Below are 6,000 nucleotides of genomic sequence, written 5' to 3'. Positions count from 1 at the left end.
ATTACATTTTGTCAAAAAAATACTTTAAAATTATGATTTGGTCCCTAAGGACCATTCTTTATCTTTAGGTCACCTTAAGAACTTTTAATTACTTAGGATTAGTAGCTTACTAAATTTTAACATATTCTTGAGCTTCTAAGCTAAAAAATCAAAATGTTACAATTCTCCCTCTCTCATTAAAATTTTGTCATCAAAATTTGGGGAGTAAATCTCTACTCATACCATTTTAACACTGTAAATTTCATTACCAAGTGGTTTACTAAGGAGATTATATTTGATGTCACTCTTCTAACTTCACTCTTAGCCCTTATGTTTCCTTTAGTGTAGGGCATTTTTTGTCTTATTGTTTGCCGTTTCATGTTTTTATCGCGCAAACTTTATTTCTTATATTATTACTTCTCTTTTACTTACTGACTTTTGCCTTCTTTTACTTATATGATAGTATTCTTTGCTTAAATTTTGTCTCTCTATCTAAGTTGCTGATTTCATGCCAAAACATTTCTTAACTTTCTCACTTCACCTTAGCTTTGACTTGAAATTTTTGCTTTCCCAATTTCATTTGTGCTCTTTATTTTCATACTTTTTTTATTTTTCTAGGTCTTTCCTATTTACATAGGCTCTTTTAACTTTTTCTAAGAGTTTCAACTCTTTATACTTCATCTATTCGCTTATATTTGTAACTCATCTACATTCTTATCTCATACTTGGCTTGCTTGAATACATCTAATTTAAAACTCAAAGCTTTAAACTCTATCAATTCCTACTTTTATCGGCTTGCTCAACATATTTATTTCATTTTCCATGGGATCTTGAGCCATTAATTGGTCTTAATCACATGATATTTTTTATGTCATACTTTTTTTGATGAATAATCGTCACTTCTTTAACCTATTTGATTTTCTTATTCTCATTAACTTAGACATCTTGTCTACTTCATTAGCTTGCTAGCTTCTTCAAGCCTATTCCTTTATTGTGCATTTATAATTCTTTGCCACTTATTTATCTTTGTGGTCATTTGACTTACATTATACTTTTGCCATGCTAGCTTGGCCTAAATGATACTTCAACTCTTGCAAGTCTTACCATTTCTACTAAGTCTAGACATTGTAGAGAGAGTACTCATTCTATTGCTTCAACTCCCTTGAGGTTGCCTAAACTCTCTTGAGGCTTAGGTCGCCACTATACTTTTGTGCTAAAGCACAAATTCAAACCCTTATTTGGCTTACTGAACTATAGATCATACTAATCTTTGGTCCTTACCCTTTAATGGGGAGTCTCTTAATTTTGAATTAGTAGCTACATATACTTTTTCATGAGAAATTGTCATTTTTGTCTCTCTACTTGTTTCATCTTTTGTTGTGGTAGTGCTATTTGTCTAGCTACTAAATATGAAAATGACTTGATAGTTATTTAAAACACAAGAGAATTTCCCTTTAAACCTTCTTTAGTATCCTATTAGACTCAAGGGATATTTGTGTAACATCTAAAAAATTTTAACCCTGAATTATTAACTTAATTAGAGTAATTAGTGAGTTAATAAGGTGTATGGTTAGAGGGGCTTAACTTGGTATAATCGATGTGATTTCAGCCCTAAAAGTGGGTCCGGATCAAAGGCGGGCTACTCGGGCAAGGAAAGAGGATGAAAAAGTGAAGGGTTGTGTTTTGTGCCACACATCGCGGCGCATGGTTGGTCCGCCGAGGCGCACGGACACAATTTAAATGTAACGGCTCCTCTGTGCCATGCGCTATGGTGGAGGGCGGCGTGCACCACAGCGTACGGTAAAAAATCTGATAAATCAGCTCATGAGCTGCGTGAAAACAGAAGAGAGAAAGATGAGAAAAACAAAGAGCTTAGTTTTGGCTCTGCTAAGGCACGATATTTGGCTCTATTGTGGATAGATTGAAGCTCCCAAATACTTAAAGTAAGATTATGGTGCTTTCTTCTTACCTTCCTTCTCTCATTTATAATTATTTATGGTAGGGTTTGAGTTGAGAGATGGATTGTTAGTCCATAAGAGTATGTGTCTGATTTCATTGGTTAAAATGAGATCAATGGGAGTGATTTAATGTATTGGAATATCACATTGATGATTTTAGAACTAATTGGTCCAGAGGAGTATTTAATATTTGAAAATTAGTATTTATGAGGTAGTTGGGAGAGGTTAATATGCATTAATGATGGTTTGAGGTGTTATTAATGATAATGTACATTAGTGAAATCTAATGAGCCCATTGGGTATGATTGGGTAGTGATTATGAGTTGGTAAAATAGAGTATGAGGAGTTTTTATATTGAAAGAGCTTAAAGAGCTAGATGATGATGATATCCTTATGATTTGATTGTAGAGAGATTTACCTTGGCACCTTTCAAGGTTGTTGAAGCTTGGGAAAGTTGATATAGTGAGGGGTAAACCTTTGACCTCTCAAAGGTTTGAGATGATTGGGGGAAACTTAATTTTTATAATTAAATATTAATTTTGTTGTAAAATATGATTTATGAGTTAATTTGACGATGCATGTTGGCAAATGATTGAGTATGAAATGATTTTGAGAAAGAAAACATTGATTCTACCACCTTTGATGTTTTATGAAATTAATTATAATTTATTACTATGAGTAGAGAATTGCGATAAATTATGTGTTAAAATGTGGAGTATACTTGTTATGTGAGTTTATGTGTTGAGTAATAAATGTTGAAATGCATATTTTGTGTGAAATGTGCATGGCATAATCACTGGCAAGAGTTCGCCTAGAGAGAGGAGTAGATTGATTGAAATTCACGTGGTATTGGCAGTGATTATTGGAATCGGGAACTAGCCTTGGCACTGACCATTGGAATCGGGAGGTAGCCCTTATCCCATAGTTAATTGGGGACTGTCTTACTTGTTCTATGAGGGACACGAACCTAATTAGTCTCCACCGATTCATGAGGAGGCTAGATTAGAGGTACGACACCCTATAGTTGTTAGTATTAGGGGAAACCGAATCATATAAGTGAGTGAGTTAACCCTGACCCGGTAGCTCCTCATAAGTAGAAGGCTAGGTTAGTCCATGAAGGACGTAGCCAAGTGATAGCCACCAGTTTCGTGTCGGAGGCAACAGGAGGATATAAAGTTGACATACGATCATGTATATAAGTTCGGCCACATGGTTGTTAGTTTTGTGGTCCGACACGTGTTAAGGGCGCATGGTTGTTATTTTTGCGACCCTAAGTTATGTTTTTGAAAACAATATGATATAGTCTCTGTGGCAAGCCTGGTTACATGGTTGTTAGTTTTGTGAACTGTGGCCCAATATCATGTGATATATGTGTTATGTGCCTATTTGCATATATTTACAATTAATATATAACTGTAAGGGTTAAGTGAAACTTGGTTACTAAGTGGTTGTACTCACCCCTCAAATTCTCAATATTTTCAAGGACTAGCTCATTAGGTTCGAGTCAGGAAAAAAAACACAGAGACTTAGAATTTATGGAGTAAATCCTCTTTATGTCTCTCTCTCTAATTGTTTACATGTGTAATTGTTAATGTATTTGCCAACTAGGAGCAATTGCCATATTTGATGTACTACTTGCATGATTTTATATTTAACTAGTGTATTTTGTGCCCTAGGTCAATGAGTTTTTGTTGTAAACCTGAGGATAGGACCAAAATACTTGTGCAAGTAGGAACATATGTATTTTTGAGAAATATGAATGAAATAGTTGATTTTGTGCAACTTTTCCTCCCCCTCTATATTTTGTAAAAATTGGGGTTGAGAGGTGATTTGAAACAAGCATTTTTGGTAGTGTGTGATGTGTTACACGAGTTCACAAGAGGTCATTGAGTGTGGTCGGAGGGTTGGTGTAGGCTATTGGCACGTGTGGTTGAGTTGGGACACTCCATTTGGAAAATTTTGTGAAAATGTGTCAAAATAGGTTATGGTGTCCAACTTTTGATAGAAAATGAATTTGAGTGTGAAATTAGTGCCATTAGCTAGATCTAGGAGAAAGCTCCGTGTAGACACCAAAACCACCTTAATCGGACGTCGGACAGAGATTTAGGACGTGTCTGGAGTTCGCTCCATTTGACAACATTGATTTGTCAAATTTCGTGCAATGTGCTGTGGTGCATGGCACAGAGGAGACACGCTGCGACGCATGAACCGTAAGTCGTGACACACGTATCAAATTTTGTGTAAAAATCTATTTTGAGTTTTAAAACTCATTATTTGGGTCCCAATTGATTTTAGAGCTTCCATTTTGTTTTCAAAATTTTGATTTGGAGTCCTTAAATTATATTTGAGATTTGAAATGGCAAATTAAGATTCCTTGAAATAGATTTTGAGAAATTCTTTTATAAACCATACAGTTTAGTAATTCTCGTGAGTTGAGCCTTAGATTACCATAATTTGGAGTTAAATGTGATTTAACCTTAAGGAGGTTACAATTTGATCCCTACATTATTCTCGGCCTCCCTTTACTTTATACTTTCATTAGAGTAAGGTCAACTCTGCTTTGCCTTGCCTTGATTGCACTTTCTCTTTCCTTCGGAGGCCCAGTTCCTACTCTCTTAGAAAAACTCTGCGGCCAAGACTTCCTCTTACAAAGTAGTCAACTACATCTAGGTTTTTCGGAAAACTCTTACTACTTACAATAGCTCTTTTATTAAACTGATTAAAACATTGATTTGATAATTTATCAGTTCAACTGAAAGGGTTGACTAGGATTTTCATATTATGATATTTTATACTTTTGATTGGTATAATATTTTTGGACTATCAGTTTTCAAATCAAAAGAAGGACCTAAGTATCATTGTAACACAAAATTCTAGGTTGAATTATACTAAATGCCTTTAAGTTACAGTTCAAGCTAGTTCATGTTGCCCATGTGCAAGTATAAACAAGTCTATATTTACTCATAGTTAAGCTCGTGTAAGTTAATGCATAGACACATGCCTGGCTTGTCCATAGCCAAAATAAGGGAAATTTTGAACTTTGCTCAAGGTAAAGGTAGTTTTGCACCCAAGCAACTTTAGGTAAGGCATATAGTCTAAATATAGAAGTGCAAACTATTTCTCATCATTCATAGTGTGTTGATAGGTTTTTCTTCTAACTTGAAAATTGATAACCTAAACATATTGTGGTAATGAAAAATTTATGATACTAATTGTTCATTCAAAAAGATTTTCAAGGTCAAATTGCACTTTAATCCTTCAATTACCAATTAAAGTAGGTCAAAATGTTATTATAGGGAAAAATGCACTATTCTTAAAACTTTCAAGATAATATGGTGTTAATTAAGAGTTAAGGATACTAACTGCACTTGAGGAAAAAATTTCAAGATAAATTTGTCTTTTTACCGTAGGATTTAATCAACACGATCAAGATCCTAAACAAAATTCAATCAAATTTTTGTTGTGTGCAACATTTGCCAACCTTCCTAATTCAATTTTGCAACCCTTCATCCTCGACCTTTGATGCCCCCAGGCAATCAAATATCAAGCATGATGGAGGTGATTATACCGGCAATGTAAAATGGTTAATTAGTTTAACTTTAGTGAACGTAAAATTGTTTGATGTGGACAAATCTTGAGCATGCAAAAGGATTTGAAGAGTCTTGCGCTTATCTAAAATGAGTTTTCTCATAACTATAATTTTTATACTACTATTAAGAAGGTTAAGGATCTCATCCTACTGAGATTAGATAATCACTTTTGATCATATTTAAAATAAATGTGTTGACAATCTTACTCCATAAACTTCTCTTAAGAATCTTGATATCATGATTTTTAACGATCCACACCATTGTTACAAAGATTTTTTAAGCGCTAATATATTCTAACCCAGTCACTTTCATTGTTAATGATAATGTTTGTTATGGTCTGTACTTGAAAAAGGAATTGGAGAGGAACGTCCAACAAAATCATGTTTGGTACAATTAAACCAAATTCCACGGGAAGATTCAATCAAAATGTCTAGCCACATAACTTTGCTGATTCCATAAAAAGCAACTCTCAT

Source organism: Prosopis cineraria, unplaced genomic scaffold (genome assembly GCF_029017545.1).
Source record: "Prosopis cineraria cultivar Desert tree isolate PC_DT_omini unplaced genomic scaffold, ASM2901754v1 PC170, whole genome shotgun sequence".
Lineage (NCBI taxonomy): Eukaryota > Viridiplantae > Streptophyta > Magnoliopsida > Fabales > Fabaceae > Prosopis > Prosopis cineraria.
The sequence above is the reverse complement of the archived record's forward strand: the minus strand, read 5'-3'. Positions refer to the sequence as shown.